The 19,452-nt window shown below is 41.6% G+C and overlaps 1 pseudogene across 1 annotated transcript; it reads left to right on the top strand.

Annotated features, from left to right (window-relative positions):
* The first annotated feature begins 8,153 nt into the window (after nt 1-8,153).
* Nucleotides 8,154-18,810, top strand: LOC145547500 (alpha-N-acetylneuraminate alpha-2,8-sialyltransferase ST8SIA3-like; annotated as a pseudogene). Its single transcript, XR_014090252.1, has 4 exons — nt 8,154-8,910; nt 13,209-13,328; nt 14,163-14,720; nt 17,192-18,810. The product of XR_014090252.1 is annotated as an alpha-N-acetylneuraminate alpha-2,8-sialyltransferase ST8SIA3-like (transcript).
* Nucleotides 18,811-19,452: the final 642 nt, after the last annotated feature.

Raw genomic sequence — 19,452 nt, forward strand, 5'->3', positions numbered from 1 at the left:
GACGGGAAGATAATAATGCAAAGGAGACGTGGATTTATTTAAGGCTGGTTAAAATGATGACAGCTGCTCTCTGCTTGCTGTCGGGGGAGGAGGAGGAGAAACAGCTGGTTAGGAATAATTCACTGGATGAATAAAGCAGATTGTTCTGAATCAGAAAATAAATCTGTCGCTTCAGAAAGTTTGGTTTGTCTGGGAGCCGATCGAGCGAAAAATCAAACTCTGCTCCGTCTACAAACCTCGGTTCCTGTTCGGTCGAAGTGAATTCTGGTTCTGTTTGAATGCATATGTGAACACCAAGCGGACCGGAGTCCGCTCCAAAAGCAGGAAGTGGACTACAGCGCAGGGGATTCTGGGTAAATGCAACCAAAACAAACGTAGCGTAGCACTAGCTGGAGGAATAGCTTTAGAAATCCTCCATCTTGTTTCTCTCAAGTTGCGCTCAGGGTCTTCTGAGGTTTTTGTCGTTTCCTTCAGTGGTTCTTGGTGCAGCGCCCCTCAGGCCAGGAGGGGAACTGGCTGGTTTGACTCAGAACCACAGCAGCTGGAGCAGATGTTCTGGTTCCAGTAGAACCGGGTCGACTGGAACCATCAGCAGGGAAAACAACCTAAAATCCAAGGAAATATTTACAAATTAAAGGTTTTTTTTACCTTAAATGCTAAATTTATTTAACTGTTTTACAGTTTTTTCTTAATTTCTGCTCTGATTGTGTTGCTCATTCAGTAAATGTTCGTCAGTTAGTGATGAATCGATAACTAATGAATCGATTAATCTGGTTACGGTCTGTAACTGCGGCTCGGTTCTGTGCCAGTTTAAATCAAAGCAGCTTAAATGATGCTAATATTAGCACGCTAACGCTTTAAAATGAGGAATTTCGCCCAGTTTTTAACATTTTTACAGTGTAATTTCTGATAAATTCCCACAGAATAGTTTGTAAACAGAGGATGAAACCGGAGCAGCACAGAGGCTGGACAGCCAGAGGTCGTGACCCCTGCAGCCTTCCCTCATGCAGCTGTCTCCCTTTATCTCCCAGCTCACAGGCGAGGCAGAAACTTATGATTTGCCCTCTGAGCGCCGGCGCCATAACTCACCCCGACGCCTCGCGCCTGCTGCCGCGGCGGCGGGGCCTCGGCGGCGGGTCCGGTCCCCGAGGTCCCGCCGCGGAGCGGGAAAAATGGCGCCAGGGCGACTCGGGTTAATAGAGCCGCCGTCGTGTTTTAATTGGAAAAAGTTAAACGATGCGACGGGGCGAGGATGTTATTACAGGAGGGGAGAGATGGACGGCGGCCTGCGAGGGGTTAATAAGGACACGGCGGAACCGGGACAGAACCGGAAATACACGGATCAGGTTGAGGTTCGCGGCCGGAGCGGGAAGATGGTCGGACCGGAACCAGGTTTCTGCTTAGAGGCTGAAGGAGCCAGAAGATTTTACTGAACAAAGAGCTGAGGAGAGAAAAGAAGATGAAAATAAAAGAATGAGAGAAAGGAGGAGGAAAAGAGAGAGAAGGAGGAAAAGGAGGATGAAAAGACAGTATAATGAGAGACAAAGGAAGAAAAGTGGAATAAAAACCAGCTGCAACTAGAGAGAAGGATGATGAATGGATGAAAAGAAAACAAAGAGGATGGATGACAGAATGAGTGACAGGATGGATGACAGGATGAGGATGAATGACAGGATGAATGATGGGATGAATGACAGGATGGATGACATGATGAATGACAGGATGAATGACAGGATGAGGATGAATGACAGGATGAATGATGGGATGAATGACAGGATGGATGACAGGATGAATGACAGGATGAATTGCAGGATGGATGACAGATGAATGACAGGATGAGGATGAATGACAGGATGAATGACAGGATGAATTGCAGGATGGATGACAGGATGAATGACAGGATGAATGATAGGATGGATGACAGGATGAATTGCAGGATGAGGATGAATGACAGGATGAATGATGGATGAATGACAGGATCGATGACAGGATGAATGACAGGATGAATTGCAGGATGGATGACAGGATGAATGACAGGATGAATTGCAGGATGGATGACAAGATGAATGACAGGATGAGGATGAATGACAGGATGAATGACAGGATGGATGACAGGATGAGGATGAATGACAGGATGAATGACAGGATGGATGACAGGATGAATGACAGGATGAAGGATCCACTTCCTGCTCTCTCTGGATAACAAATAAAACTTTTCCAGGTTTTCTTCCTCCTGCATCCAAACTTCACTCATTCATGACGGAAACCAGGATTCATCTCCGTTTTCTTCCTGTTGCTTTAATGAAACCAAACCGTTGAGTTTCTGTGGGCCATTTTAACCAAAGCAGCAGCTTTCAGCCGCCTGGTTGTTACAAAATGAGACAAACCCAAAGTTCCCGTTTCTGTTTAATTCCTGACTCGGGTCCAAGTCGGACTTTCACAGCTCGCCTTTTACGAGTCATCATTTATTGATGGTAAGAGGTCTGCGTAAAGCATTAGCCGTGTTTGTGATGAACCATTAGCGGCGTATTTCATGTCTCGGTAGGAAACGGCGCGCGCTGGGGCCCGTTAGGGGAGGAGGGCTTCCTCCCTCGGAGGTGATTGGACCCGTCCATTTAGTTAGAGTCCGCAGACACGTGTCCCAACATGCGGCGCTGATTTACAGGCCGCCATGGCGGAAACATGCGGCCGTCAGCACTCAGAGCGGAGAGACGCGTTTAAAAATGGCTGATGAGACGATTTTCACCCTCATGAAAAGTTTAGAGCAGAGGGCCCCAACGTGTGGGCCGAGGGCCAATTGCGGCCCCCTCCGCTGATTTTCCACGGCCCCCTGCGGCTCAAGAATGAGACTAATCGATGTTATTATTATTGGAATGTTTAGAGAGAATATTTACGTTTTACTGAAATCTAAATGATTTTTCTGAAGTTTGTGGAGGAAACTCACTGAGAAGATGAATTAAAGGGACAGAATTATACATTTTATAACAATTAAATAACTATGTTCATAAAAACGCTACATGTATCAAACATGACCTGATGCAACACCTTAAAATTGGGCCTCTGTCTCTTTAAGAAGCTCCTGCTCTTTCTGAAGCTCCGCCTCCTGGAAGTCGTCCAACATGGCTCCTCCCTTAACCCTTTAACGACGTTTTTACCGGCGTTGCTCTGAGAATGAGCTCAGGCGTTCGCTAATTGCTGCTGGCTAGTCTGAAGGAGCTGAATGGAGGGGGAGGAGCTTCTCCCTGAAGGCGGGGCTAAGTCCACCCAGGCGTTTTGTGCACCTGGATGGTTGCCATGGAGATTAAAGGACTCTCCAAACACGCATGAAAAAAAAAAATCCAGGCATCTCCTCATTTATGCCTGTAAAGGGGGAATAACGTTGTTCTAATTTCACATAATACCGCCGCTTTAAGGAGTTGCAGTGGCCTAGTCAAAGTCCAAACCTTAAGATCTGATCACTTTCAGCACTGATTAATAAAACGGTTGAGCTGAAGCAGGACGTTCCTACGTCTGCAGCTCAGTGTGAGGGTTGTTCTCTGTCCACATTAAACACCAAACGTTTTATTGATACCAATCAGCAGTTATTGATACCAATCAGCAGTTATTGATACCGATCAGCCGTTTTCCTCCTCCACACCGGAACGTCGGTCCGGAGTCCGGAGCTGGACGGCGGTGAGCAGGAAGAAACCTTAACCCTTCGCCTGCTGCGTCTGATTTCTGCTAATTTCTGAACAAGTGAGGTTACAACCCGCCTGCTGGGCAAACATCCCTGGAGCCGAAATCAATAGGTCATCAATATCACTGCCGACCAGCAGGGGGCCGGAGGAGGAGGAGGAGGAAGAGGAGAGAGAGGAGGAGGAGGAGAGGAGGAGGAGGAGAGAGGAGGAGGAGAGAGGAGGAGGATGAGGAGGAGGAGGAGGAAGAATCTGGGTAAGAATCACAGCAAGGAGGAGAAGAAGAGGGTTAATCTGATATACAAGTTACCATTTTATTCCATCCATCCATCCATCCATCCATCCATCCATCCATCCATCCATCCATCCATCCATCCATCCATCCATCCATCCATCCATCCATCCATCCATCCATCCATCCATTCGTTAGCATGTAGCAGCTAGCATTGTGTTTCCACACACTAAATCATGCTACACTGTTCCCCCTCATATTTAGCTACATTAGCCTCATGTAGCTGTTTAGCTAGCTGACGTTAGCAAGCAGCAGTTAGCTTTTCTTTTAAAATAAATAAACATAAAATCAGCATTTTTATCCTGAACATGATCGGTTTGTTTCAGGATAAGAACATATTTTTTCGCCCGTTTTGTGTCTCATTAAAAGATTTAAATCTGATTTCATGTTAGCTCAACGTCCATTAGCTACATTTGGCACCATTAATGTTCCAACATGGATCTGAAGGCTCCATTGTTCTGTTTCATCATCCGCGGCGTTGAACGGATGAACCACCAGAGACCCAGTGGCAAACTGGGAGCGTCAGTGTGGATCCAGTCCAAACTGGGATCCACTTCAAACCAGTCAATGATCAACCAGTCAGTGAGTCATTGATATCGATCGGCATTTTACCGATCATTTCCTCTGAAGATGATTAATAAGTCGGTTTGTTCGGTCCGAAGGCCTCGAGGTAAAGAAGCAGAATTCAGACAGACGAAGGAGGAAGTTCTGGAGGTTCTGGAGGCTCAGGAGGTTCTGGAGGTTCTAGAGGTTCTGGAGGATCTGGAGGTTCTGGAGGTTCTGGAGGTTCTTGAAGTTTCGATTAGGAGAGAAATGTTGACCTGGAGAAACGTCTCCTACTTTATCTCTTAGTTTTTATTCCTCTTGTCACTAATAATCACTAATATTATCTCTGTGGGGAGGAAAAAAGGCAAATAACTTCAGAACAGATTTTAGACGACAAGTAAAAAACAGAGTAAAATATCTGGAAATATTTACTAACAATCCACAAAATATCGGCATAAATATCAGTATAAATATCGGTATTAATATCGGTATAAATATCGGTATTGGCCAATATTTGTCTTTTTTTTTTATTGTACAAAATGTTAATTTGAGCTTAAGAAAATATGATCTGCTTCTAACTCCACCTTTAAGGTAAATAAAACTTTTACTTTTTATATCATTTTATAATGAACATTCAGCATCTTTTCTGAGTTCTGACCCACTTCAGTCTGTCGTCACGGATACGGATCGATGGCGCTTCCTGTCAGAACCGATCGATGCTGTTTACAGTCGGACTCATGAGTGAAACCAGCAGCAGCAGGTTCTGATTCCTGAGCCTCAACTTCATGAAGAACAGATGAAATCAGGATGTGAGGAAAATAGTAACAATAAATATTACTTTAAATAAACCGAGGATCTGCATACGGAGCTCCTTTAGAGGCAAAAGCTAATAATTTAGGTTTAGCCTGAAGTTAGAAAAAATATTTAGTTAAACGTTTAGTAGCTAAATATTAATTAATATTAATTTCTAGACTAAATTTTTAGCTAGCAGGCTAAACATTTAGTAGCTCAATAACTAAATATTTATCTGTTTCACATCTAACTAAATCTTTAGTTACCTTGGACCTAATATTCAAAAGTACTAGTTACGTGTCAGTTTTTACAGTGCGATTAATGATGAGAAATAATCTCCTATATTTTGTTGAAAAGTTATTTTGTCTTATTTTAAGTGTACTAAGATATTTGCATTATAAAATACTCTGTGATATTTTGTGTTTTTGCAGTTTGGACAGATATATTTTAATTTAATTGAGTGAAAATGAAATTCACAGAAATGACCAACCTGAATGTAAACATGTCCTCCACTAAATAGTTTTAGTTTGTCTCTAATTTAGCTTTTGAAGCTGCAGGAGGACAGAAAGCTGCTAAAAATAACTCCGTCTGGGTCCAGCAGGTATTTATTACCTGGTTTTAACGAAGCTGCGGCCAAATGTTCAAGGTCAGGCTGACGAATCCGGCGTCCGCGTCTCGTGATCCATCATGGCCGCCTCCAAATTGAGGCTGGAGATGAGCTGAGTGGAAACGGCCGGATGTGGTGCTTTGTTATGTCCACTGTAGTGATGGAGGACGGAGCGCTGCCGTACATCACTCACCCTGCAGACAGCCGTGTGTGTGTGTGTGTGTGTGTGTGTGTGTGTGTGTGTGTGTGTGTGTGTGTGTGTGTGTGTGTGTGCACGCGTTTGTTTTTAATAGCTTGTGGGGACGATTTTCCTGACACTACGTTGTGGGACCAATTGGTCCTTGTGGGGACCGAAGCCTAAAGTCCTCACAAAGATAGCCACACAAGTGCGTGTGTGTGTGTGTGTGTGAGCGTGTGTGTGTGTGTGTGTGTGTGTGTGTGTGTGTGTGTGTTTTCCATCAGCCTGTCTCATTCATTCTTTCATCCCAGTTTGGCTCCCAGGCCAAAGGCAACAGTTATTTCCCGAGTTTCGTCTCCAGGCGTGAAGGGAAATGATGTGTCTGCTTCGTTTGTTCTGAACTTTTATTATTCATCAAACGAAGAGGAAAAACTGTGAGTGAAAGTTTAACGACACGATTCTCACTTCCCAGGGAATTATGGGAAAATATCCACCAGGTGATCAAATTCACAGGTTGACCGGTCAGCGCCAGGCTCAGCTGTAACGTCAAAAACAACAGCAGTAATTTGGTTTAATTAACCTGCATAACACCAAATATTTAATTAGAAAACTATGTATTTAGTTTTACCAAACTGAATATTCTGCTTGAAGCTACATGTTTAAGTTGCTATAAAACATTAATTTAGTTTGTAACGAGTGTGAAGCTTGTTTAGTTAGATAAACATTTAGCTTGCTAAGTTAAATATTTATTTTACAAACACAATATTTAGTAATGAGCTAAATATTTGATTCAGACTATTTAGTGTTGAGATGAATATTTAGTTTGATTGTATATATTTAGCTTACTAGTAAAATGTTTAGCTAGCAAGATAAATAAGATAAATATTTAGTAACTAAATATATTTTCCCAAAGCTAAATATTTAGAATTTTTATTTAGCTTACAAGATAAATGATTAGCTAGCAAGCTGATTAGCTTAATTAGCTCGCGCATCAGCCTGCTAACTAAGTATTTGGTCACCAAACTAGAGATTTACAATACAAGTTAAATGTTTAGATTGATGCTAAATAATTTTTCTGCTGACTAAATATTTAGTTAGCAAGCTAAATATTCATCTTGTAGCTAAATATTTAACTTGCTAACTGAATATTTAGCCAGCATTTGAGATTTTAGCAGCTGATGCAGCAGATCAGCACAAACCCCTGAGAAAAGCTGCAGAGCACGGTGGTGGAGAGGTGATGATGTGGGGAAACATTGTGGGGTCACGTGACGTCACGTTTGCTTTTCAATGTCCCTCCAGGTCCAACTGCTCTAAAAATGCTAAACTAATAACAAGCAGGTGACAAAATGTGGAAAATTCCCATATATAAATGTAAATAAATAAATTTAACGATATTTTAAACTGTTTTAATGAATCTCTTTTGGCGCTGCTGCCTGTTTTTGCTGTATTTTTGGCGCTGCTGCCAGTTTTGTGGGATTTCTGGCGCTGCTGCCAGTTTTGCGGTATTTTCGGCGCTGCTTCCGGTTTTTGCGGTATTTTTGGCGCTGCTGCCTGTTTTGCGGTGTTTTGGCGCTGCTGCCTGTTTTTGCGGTATTTTGGAGCTGCCGGTTGTTTTGCTGTATTTTTGGCGCTGCTGCCTGTTTTGCTGTATTTTTGGCGCTGCTGCCAGTTTTGTTGTATTTTTGGCTCTGCTGCCTGTTTTGCTGTATTTTTGGCGCTGCTGCCAGTTTTGCTGTATTTTTGGCGCTGCTGCCTGTTTTGCGGTATTTTTGGCTCTGCTGCCTGTTTTTGCTGTATTTTTGGCGCTGCTGCCAGTTTTGTGGTATTTTTGGCGCTGCTGCCAGTTTTGCGGTATTTTTGGCGCTGCTGCCTGTTTTGCGGTATTTTTGGCGCTGCTGCCTGTTTTGCGGTATTTTTGGCGCTGCTGCCAGTTTTGCTGTATTTTTGGCGCTGCTGCCTGTTTTGCTGTATTTTTGGCGCTGCTGCCAGTTTTGCTGTATTTTTGGCGCTGCTCAGGTGGATCTGAGCTGTTTCCGGTCTCTGGAGGCTGACTGCTCGGCGGGATGCTGTCCTCTCTCTCCCGGAGCTCCGCCCGCCTCGGATGCTGCTGCTGCTTGTTTATTTGATTACAGCCTTGCAGGAGCTGCTTTCTCCTTAAAGCGACACCAGTTTAATTAATCAGCCTGAACCAGCAGCAGCAGCAGGAGGAAGAGGAGGAGGAGGAGGAGGAGGAAGGAGCCCGACGCGCAGGATGCAGATGAAGAGCAACATCCATCTTCTCGCTGCCTCCCTGATCTCGGCGCCTTGGAGGAGGATTATGAACCCGATCTGAGCCGCCATGGATGCGGGGAAACCCTCCGGCTTCTCCTCGGATTTCCACCGTGCGGGATGAGCGGGGCGTGAACGCGGCACGCATTCAGCTAGTCGGTGAAGCTCCGGAGTCTCCAGCGCGGCCTCTGTGAGGTAACACCGCACCCCGAGCCTTCCTCCCTCCACCCCCACATGGACCCCTGACAAACGCCTTTAGCTCCGCCGCAGACGCGCTGCGCCTATGCGGCGCGCCGATGCGACGCGCCTGGTTGTCCGCGCGGCGCGCCGGGCTCCGGCCGCTCGCTGAGGCGCTGGTCCGGGACGGCGGCTGCCCGCGGCGCGGCAGGATGGTGCGCATCGCCAGCGCGCTGGGGCTCATCATCTTCAGCGTGGCGCTGCTCATCCTGTCGCTCATCAGCTACGTGTCCATCAAGAAGGACTTCCTGCCCGGATCCCCGCGGTACGGACCCAACGGAGGCCCCAGGATGTACATGTTCCACACGGGGTTCCGGTGAGTCCAGAGGAGGTTCTGATGAGGCCTGCTCTGTTTCCATTGGCTGCTCTGAAAAACCAAACCTGACTCAGCATTTCACAGATCCTCAGTCTGTGCAGAAGTCTTAAATCATCCCTAGTTTACCTTCCAAAGCCTCAAATAAAGATATTTTCCCACCTGATAGCCAGGAGGATTTGAACAAGTTTAATATTTACTGAGAAAGCTAAATATTTAGCTTTGAAGAACATTTAGTCAGCAAACTATGCTAGCTTATATCTAAGTATTTCCATAACAAGTTCAATATTTAGCACTAAAGCTATATTTAGTTAAAAACAAAATCAGTAAGTTAGCTAACTATTTGCAAGCTAAATATGTAGCTTCAATCTAAATATTTAGCTAACAAGTAGTAGTTAGTGAGAAAGCTAAATATCTAACTTAAAACAAAACAGTCAGCTAGTTAGCTAAACATTTAGCAAGTTAAATAAGAAGCTTTAAATATGATATTTAGTTAGCAAGCTTAATAATTAGCTTCAAACAAATAGTTGGAGCTAAATATTAGCCTACCAACTAAATATGTAGTTTGCAACCTGAATAGTTTTGTTTTAAGCTAAATAAGTTGCTCTCTACTGAACTTGCTAGCTAAATGTTTATTTAGCAAACAAAGTATTCTGTTTAAAGCTAATAATTACTGTTTACAGAAGTAGTAATGAACACTACCAAATTTAAAGTTGTTGAGCAAAGGGAGCCGACAGCGTTACTGCATCAGAACTACATACCATGTTGGTACAGGGCTTTAGCATTAGCTTCTGCTACATATCGCATTGGTGTAGCGCTTTAGCTGCTGCTGGATACCAGGTTATGTTTTTAGATATTTATCTGTTAGTGACAGTTTCGTGGCCTGAAACTGAGATATGGCAGCAGTGCAGTGGAGCCTCGTCTATTTTTCATAGAGCATATCTAAAATCTTGAAAAGAAAATTAAAAGAAAACAGAAAGAAGGGAGGGATGCTTTAAAACTTCTACTCAGACCTGTGCATCAGTGTTTTGGTGTTTTTCACTTTCCTCTGCAGCTGCTAACAGCTTTTACTGATACCTCTGGGGAGAATATGAACGTTTGCACAGTGCTGTATTTCACAATGTTAACTCAACCAACCAAGCTAACAGTCCGAGTCGGTTCGTCTGAAACCGACTATCCTAGGGTCAGGGTGCGAGACAGGTGGGTCATTAGCATAGCAGACGTTCTGTTTGGATGCACTACACTTCATGCTAGAGTTAGCATGTCAAGAGGCAAATGTTGCTACTGAAGAACTTTATGTTTACATTATTAGAATGAGACATAGCACATCATCCGCTAATATGCTAAAATAGCTAATTTTTCGATTAGCACTTTGACATTTCTGCTAACTTTGAAAACTAATGCTAATTTGTCTTTAGCATTAGTTTCATGTTTACCACTTTGAATGCCAGTCAGCATTCACTTTCCTTAAATATGTTGACATTGTGCTTTAGCATTAGCTTATGCTAAATATATTTGCATTGCACTTTAGCATTAGCTTATGCTAAATATGTCTGCATTGATCTTGATAGATTTATAAAATCAGTCATGAGGTAAAACATCCTGGGATTAAATTCTCTTTTATGTTCGTATCTAATGAACTTTGTCATCACTAGTTGTTTTTGACCTTTGACCTGTGAATCTCTTTTCTGTCACTCAGATTAGCATCTCTATATTTAAATTACAGCAATGTGCAAACATTTTCATTTCTTTAGATTCATTATCTCCAGACCATTTAAACCAACCAGTCATTTTATGTTATATTCATATCAGCTCCTGCCTGCTGAGGTCTAATGTGGTTTTAGAGCCACTGGTGTCAGTTTGAAGCCGAGAAGTCAGATGTTTCTGTATTGTTGTTGTTTTCTCGCATCGCTCCCCGCTGCAGCGAGAGGCCTCCTCGTAAGCCTGACCTGAGGTGAATACAGAGCCGTGTTTTCTACCCTCTAACTTCCTCCTTTTGCTTCGGCTCCGTTTGGCCGTTTGGCTGAAAAGCAAAACAAAATAAATAAATCCGCAGCCGACCGCAGCAACTTTGTTTCACAGACGAGACAAAGCAAAGTTGAGCCAAAGACGCTGACTTTGCCTTGGCAACTTTTAATCATGTGGTGTTGATTTTGGAACAGCATCGATGAAAAGACATGACAAATATACAAATATACCAAGAAAATTGAATAAATACACTTTCATAAACTTTTGACATTGAATACAAGAACAATTTTCTTGATTTTGAGCTATAATTTGGTATTTTTTAGCATCTCATGCTGTTTCTGATTCAGCACTGCCTCTTTCTGCCTGAAATAATCTGTATGCCAATATGAATGTTACTGACGACACTTTTTACTTCCTGTTTCTCTAATTTGACACGTGATTATTTTTTATATCATATTAAAGGATCCAGATTTGGTTTTTGGAGTTATTAAACAAAGAAATTTACATTTTTAAATTTGCTTTAGCAGTTTTGAACTGTTTTTTTTTTTTACTTTTTCCAGTGCAGATGTAGATGCTAACATGTTTATGCTAACTGACTGCACTAAGAAAAAGGCGGGAAAACACACATAGTTTTTTACATGTTAGCATTATAGTTTGTTGTTACATTTTCTATTTACTGTGAAAATATAATAAAAAAATACTCAATAATTCAGATTTTTGCAGAAGTTTTGAACCATTTTTTTAACCTTTTCCAATGCAGATGTAGATGCTAACATGCTTATGCTAACTGACTGCGCTAAGAAAAAGGCGGGAAAACACAAACATAGTTTTTTACATGTTAGCATTATAGTTTGTTGTTACATTTTCTATTTACTGTGAAAATATAAAAAAATACTCAATAATTCAGATTTTGCAGAAGTTTGAACTGTTTTTTTAACCTTTTCCAATGCAGATGTAGATGCTAACATGTTTATGCTATCTGACTGCGCTAAAAAAAAGGCGGGAAAACACAAACATAGTTTTTTACATGTTAGCATTATAGTTTGTTGTTACATTTTCTATTTACCGTGAAAATATAATCAAAAAATCCTCAATAATTCAGATTTTTGCAGAAGTTTTGTTTTACATAACTAGAATTTCTTTTTCAAACAAAAACTTATTCAGGTGAAAAAGGCGACAAAAAAGGCAAAGCTAGCTAGCGTAGCTGTTCGAAGCTATTTTTTTATTATTTATAATCAGTTAAATGTGTCAAATCTTAGCATAATATCAAAACTATTTTCTTATATTTTAAACATTTTGTTGATGAAAAATCAGCTTAATTAGAAATCTATAAAAATAAATACTCATGTAGGGATGTGAATAAATGAGAATTTAAGTTTTATCTTCTTTTACTACAAAAACGGTTCATCTTAACAAGTGAATTTAAAACATTTCAATATATTAAAAAACATTTAAAGCTTTAAAAAAATGATCAAATTAAATAAAAGCTGAAAAACAACATTTGGATTCTCTGTTAACTTGTTAAGATAAGCAACGTTGCTGCAACTTTCTGGCTTTTTTACTAACTTCTAAGCAAAACTTTGAAGTTATTTGCGCTTTGAGTGAGTAATAATATTTCAGAAAAGAGACTGAGAGTCTGCATTTACACTGAGCCCACAGCGTAAATGATTTAAACGACGAGTTTTTAGAAGCAATTTAGCTCCAATATTCCGATAACCAACAAATTAATAAACATTTTTATGTCTAATTCTGTCAAAATTCATCTTATTATGACGTTTTAATCCAGAATGTGCTTCTGGCCCTTTAAGAGATATAAGCAGGTAATCAGACAGGTTTTACTGAGTTACACTGCAAAAACACAAAATCTTACCAACCACTTCTGTGTAGTTTCTAGTGCAAATAAGACAAAGCTAAATTAAAAGTAACTTTTTAGAAGAGTAAAAAGTTTCAAATGTGCCAAGATATCTGCTTAAAAACTAGATACAGATAATTCAGATTTTGTGTTTTTACAGTGTAAAGATTAATATTTTATTATCCATGTTTGAAATTAATCCTCCTGCATTTGACTGTTTATTAAATCAAATAGTTGTTTATTGTCTTCAATTATTTTTTGAAAAATAAATAAAATATTGTTATTTTTTGAAGTTTTTACTATTTTTTCTTTAAATTAAGATCAACCTGTCTGATTATTAAATTTAAAATACCTTCATGAAACATTTAAAAAGTTGATTTTTTCCCGCTGCGTCTGCATGCAGACGAGCTAAACTGCTTCTGGAAACGTGTTGAAAGGAACCAGCTAAGGCTCCCAGTTTGAACTGGTTTGCTCTGTGCAGCTCCCAGCTGGCCATGAAGCACCTGGACCCAGACTTCCTCCCTCTGTCCAACGCGCTGACCGAGGGTCTGCAGAACGCCTCCAGGTGGAGGCACAACAGCACAGCGTTCACTCAGCTGAGGTACGAAAACCCCACGTCGGAAAACGGCGTCCGGATGTGGACGGGAAAAAAACCTGGGAAGTTTCAGGAAAGGATGTGGAAATGTTTTATTAAACGTGTTTTATCTAAAGCTGCGGTGTGGAAATTTGATATATTTGAGTGCTAACTAAACACAACCAATCAGAGCCAGGAGGCGGGGCTTAGCGCTGTCAATCAGGCTTCATCAGCGTAGCATGTTGTGAATGCTAATGCTAGTTAGCATGGCCACTGATGACAGCGGATAAACAGTTCTTCTGTAATGCTAAGTTGCTAGCGCATTTAACAGCCCATTTATGAGGATGATTGACAGCGCTAAGGCCTGCCTCCTGGCTGCGATTGGCTTAGGCTCTTTAAGATAAGCAGGTAATCTGACTGGAAGAGTAAAAATTATTTTGTAATCCATGTTTTAAGTAGGGGAGACATCTTAGTGCTAACTAGAAACTACCAATCAGAGACAGGAGGCGGGTCTTAGCGCTGTCAATCATGCCCTGTCATGCCATGTTGTGAATGCTAAAGCTAGTCAGCATATCCACTGATTATGGAAAATAAACAATTTTCCTGTAACTTTAAGTTGTTTTTCCATCATTACCATATTTAACAGCGCGTTTACAGGGTTGATTAGCAGCGCTAAGACCCGCCTCCTCTCTCTGATTGGTTGTTTTTGGTCATTGGTCACTTTTCACAGATTATTTGACTCATATTGTTCTGTCCCAAGTTTTAACAAATACATATTTAAAACAATCTCTTATTGTGATTTGCTTTATATAAAAATAATTTGGCTTTTCCAACAGCTTCCATTAAACTCTCGTTTTTCAGGACGGAGATTTCTCAGCACATCGACATCCCGCGAAACTTCACGCTGACCCGGGACTCCGTCAAAGTCGGCCAGCTGATGCACTTTGACTATTCCAGCCACAAGTACGTCTACTCCATCGGTGAGAACTTCCGCTCGCTCCTGCCGGAAGTGTCGCCCGTCCTCAACAAGCGCTACAACGTCTGCGCCGTCATCGGGAACAGCGGCATCCTCACCGGGTCGCGCTGCGGGGCCCAGATAGAGAAGTACGACTTTGTCCTCAGATGCAACTTCGCGCCAACGGAGATTTTTAAGAAGGACGTCGGGCGGCGGACCAACATGACGACCTTTAACCCCAGCATCCTGGAGAAATACTACAACAACCTGGTGACTGTGCAGGACAGGAACAACTTCTTCCTGAGCCTGAAGAAGCTGGACACAGCCATCCTGTGGATCCCGGCGTTTTTCTTCCACACGTCAGCCACGGTGACCAGGACGCTGGTGGACTTCTTCGTGGAGCATCGGGGCCAGCTGAGGGTCCAGCTGGCCTGGCCCGGAAACATCATGCAGTACATCAACAAGTGAGCAACACCGTGTCAGAGCAACTCGGTTTTTAAGTGCAGTGGCGAGCAACTTCACTGAATCTCAGCTCATTTTAGCTAACTTTGGAAACGCTTAGCGCACTTAGCATCTACTTTTATTAGCGAAATTCTGATCTTCTGTCAAAGCTGTAGATGTTCAACAAACTTTAATATTCAGGCAAAATTACAAGTACAATGATAAACAAAATTAATTAAATACCGATGTTTTCCTTACATGTCCTGTTCTGGTGCTTTAGAGCCGGGAGCACATTTATGCTAATCTGCTAGTAGTGGAGCTAAATTTTATTCAGGGTTTAGCTAACTGAGAAAACATTTAACACTCTTACCTTCCACTAAATAAATTTTTACGAATAAACTCTAAAGCTGTAATTTACATGGATGTTTTGTAAAGTTTCAGGTGATTAAAGTTTGATGTCTGTTGAAGTTTATTGGCTGTTGATACACCGTGATAGTATAGCGCCTTAGCATTAGCATCTTCTAAACACCATGATGTATAGCGCCTTAGCATTAGCATCTTCTAAACACCATGATGGTATAGCGCCTTAGCATTAGCATCTTCTAAACACCATGATGGTATAGCGCCTTAGCATTAGCGTCTTCTAAACACCATGATGGTATAGCGGCTTAGCATTAGCGTCTTCTAAACACCGTGATGGTATAGCACCTTAGCATTAGCGTCTTCTAAACACCATGATGGTATAGCACCTTAGCATTAAGGTCTTCTAAACACCGTGATGGTATAGCGCCTTAGCATTAGCATCTTCTAAACACCATGATGGTATAGCACCTTAGCATTAGCATCTTCTAAACACTATGATGGTATAGCGCCTTAGCATTAGCATCTTCTAAACACCATGATGGTATAGCGCCTTAGCATTAGCGTCTTCTAAACACCATGATGGTATAGCACATTAGCATTAGCATCTTCTAAACACCATGATGGTATAGCGCCTTAGCATTAGCGTCTTCTAAACACCATGATGGTATAGCGCCTTAGCATTAGCGTCTTCTAAACACCGTGATGGTATAGCACCTTAGCATTAGCGTCTTCTAAACACCGTGATGGTATAGCACCTTAGCATTAGCGTCTTCTAAACACCATGATGGTATAGCGCCTTAGCATTAGCGTCTTCTAAACACCATGATGGTATAGCACCTTAGCATTAGCGTCTTCTAAACACCGTGATGGTATAGCACCTTAGCATTAGCGTCTTCTAAACACCATGATGTATAGCGCCGTAGCATTAGCTGAACTAATTTTACGATTTGCACTAACTCCACTGCTGGAGAAGCTGTGAACAGCAGAAATATTAATAAAAAAAATTTTTAACATAGAAACATAAAAATATGTTAATGTTTCATCACTTCCAAAAGCTTTGATGCTGCTTCTACTTTTCCACGTTTGTGACGTTCCAACCATAAACTTCAGCTGATTTTATTGGGGTTTCATGTGACAGAGCAACACAAAGCAGTGAATGTGACAGATTAAATCTGAAAAACGTGGAGGAAACTTTATATCCGTTTCTCTATAGCTGCATGTCATTGATATTCAGATGATGTATTGACCAGTTTAGGGGTGTAAATACTTTTACCAGGTGCATGAAGCCTTCAGATTGTGAAGTAAGGCCACCGTTTTGTCCAGATCCTGTTTCCAGTCGTTTCCAGAAGCTAACATGTCGTAGCGTCGCTTTCTGTTTACAGCACAGAGGAGCTTCAGCCTCAAAGCCGGATTATGAGTTAGCGGCTACTTAAGGAAGGGACTGAAAGGCGGCTGAAACCGTGGAGGGGATTTCGGTCCGGCGCTTAACGGTGTCTCAGATGATCAGGCTGCTTGTAACAGTAACATAATCTTTAACAATCCCATTAAATCTGCCTGCAGAGGGAGAATTAGCTCCAGGACTCCTGGACGCTTTTGTCCGTGTCGGTGTGGAGAGTCTCCCCCTCTGAGAGGCAGAGTGATGGAAACATCAGGAGAAGAAGAAGATGTTTTACTCTTCCTCTCTTTGTCAATCGGTGGAAGGGCCTGCAAGCCCCGCCTTCTGCCGGCCACCAACCAATCAGAATGAAGGAAATCCAGGGGCTGAACTCCAATAACTTCGATAAGATAAATGATGAATTCACACCAGCCTCGTTTAGCCCCTTAAAGGGCCAGTTGCACAGATAAAAATGTTAAAATTTAGACAAAATGTCTTGTTATAAGTGGAACTATAACTTTTATATCAATATTGATTATATCAGGCTCCTATTTCTTGTTGACAGTTTTCTATGGCTTTGTTTTATGACATAAAGCTCCTTTCTGCTGAAATGTGCTATAAAAACCAACTTGATTGATGGATTTAAAAAATGTTGGTTGAAAGAAAATCCTTTTTGGCTTATTAACATGAACAACATGAGTTTTTTAATTAGATCATAATTCCAAATATAAATGTCTGCTGCTCTTTCCTCTGCAGCTACTGGAAAACCAAGCAGTTGTCTCCGAAGCGCCTGAGCACGGGGATCCTGATGTACACGCTGGCGTCCTCCATGTGCGACCAGGTCCACCTGTACGGGTTCTGGCCCTTCGGCTGGGACCCCAACACTGGGAAGGACCGGCCTACCACTACTACGACAAGAAGGGCACCAAGTTCACCACCAAGTGGCAGGAGTCCCACCAGCTGCCGGCCGAGTTCAAGCTGCTCCACCGGATGCACAGCGAGGGCCTGCTGAAGCTCAGCCTGTCGCACTGCGCTTAGCACCTGGATTCAGGGCTAACCGGCACAGCTAACGCCCAAACTACGGCCAAACTACGGAAAGCACCAGAAAGCACCTGGAGGAAAGCAAAATCAGGGCTGAGACGTAACTGACCTGAGTGAATTCGGTCCCCAAACCTGCTTCAAAGCTAACAAAATTAGCATAATTAGCATAAAATTAGCATCAAACCTTTGTGCTGCGTTTGTGCTTCAGAAATGTTTATTTGTGCTTCTTTTGCTTAGAAAACCTTAATGAAAGTTGATTCACTGTTCTGTAAATGGGACTAAGGGATGTTTGAACTCTGGAAACTTTCTTATTAATATTTTTAAAATGACAGCAGCACAAATTAAAATCTTTGCTGCACAAACGTTTAACACCAGTTTTGTTGTCTCTGGGCCGGTTGACCTTCTGACCTTTAAACTTTCTTCAATATCTTTATAGCCATAAGCGGCAGAAATTAAATTTGCTGCAGCACAAACGCAGCAGAGTTGATTGACACCAATTGTGTTTGATTTCGTTTTGGAGCTGGTTGACCTCTGACCTCTGGATGCATTTATCTTTGACATGCTAGCGTCACAAAAGCACATTTTTGCTGCACAAACGTAGATTTTGTTGGATTTGAAGAAGGTGGGCTGCCGACTTCACTGAGGTGAGGAAACGGCTGCAGCTCTGGGAAAGAATCTGCAAACGGCAACAATCCAAAACGCTGAAGCTTTTGTTGTTTTCTATCGTTTAAAATGAAACATTGATCAAGCTGTTTTCTATTTCTGCGTTTCTGTTCACAGCAAAAAGCCCGGTGTTAATTTAACTCTGAAGAGTGTGGACAATGTAAACACAGGAAAAAAGTGTTAATATCAACACTGTGGGAGTTAAATCAACACTGGGAATTATGTTGTTAACTCCCACAGAGTTGATATCAACACATTTTCAGTGTTTATATAGTCCACACTCTTCAGAGTTAAATTAACACCGGGCTTTTTGATGTGTTGGTTTTATTTGCTATATATAAAATCTGAATTTTTGACCATCTTGATATTATTAGGTGGGCAGAAAACATTTGTGGAGTTAGTTAGCATCCAGACTGAGAGCTTTGGAAAAAAGTCAAGACTGTCCTGGAGTGGACCAAGTCAGGGTTTTAATACAAATACGGAAGGTAAAACACCAAAATGCAAAACGAGTGTCATTAGTAAACTTGAACCATTAAAACGGGAAACAAAGCAACGTAAACCAGTAGTGTTACTATGAAGATGAAATTAAAAACAAACCTCGGCAAAATGCTAGCTAATAACAGCTAACTGCCATTTTTATTTAGCGTGACAATAATCAATTTTCTGATGGTTTGCTAAAAGTCTGATAGCTGCTAATTTATGCTAGCTATGCTTAGTGGCCTTTTTGTTTCTTTTTGTAATTCATCTACTTCTTCTTAAACACGTTATAATTTAAGCCTTCAATAATCCAAAAGTTACATTCAAAGATTTACTAATGGCGGCTGCCGTAAATGATTACTAATGTTCAGAAGGTAGTGCCATAAGCTAATAGCAGTTAGCTGCCATTATGCTTGTTAGGGAGACAGTCATCTGTTTTCCAGTCATGTAGCCAGGTTTATGCTGTTAGCTGGACATTTTGTTGTTAGTTTTCTGAAAAACTAATTAAATTAAGATTATATTTAATCACTTCCTCCTGGTTAGCTAGCAGGCTTCTTGCCCACAGTTGGTTGGCTAGAATAAATGCTAACAAGCCACCGACTTGCTAACAATAAGTTTCCCACTTTTATTACACAGTTTTACAACAACGATTAAAGCCCAATAAATAATAATAAAAAGCATATTTGTTATGGTTTCTCTGAGCGCCGGGAGGAATGCTAATGTTTGCTAGCTGGTGCCATTGCTAGCTGTATGCAAGTAGCTGCTTCTGTTGCAGTGTTCTGCTCACTAAATCAGTTTTTTTTCCTTGAAAAACTGTTGCTTTGATCTAGTGATTA

The sequence above is a fragment of the Poecilia reticulata genome, chromosome 12 (assembly GCF_904066995.2).
Source record: "Poecilia reticulata chromosome 12, P_reticulata-male-v2, whole genome shotgun sequence".
Classification (NCBI taxonomy): Eukaryota; Metazoa; Chordata; class Actinopteri; order Cyprinodontiformes; family Poeciliidae; genus Poecilia; species Poecilia reticulata.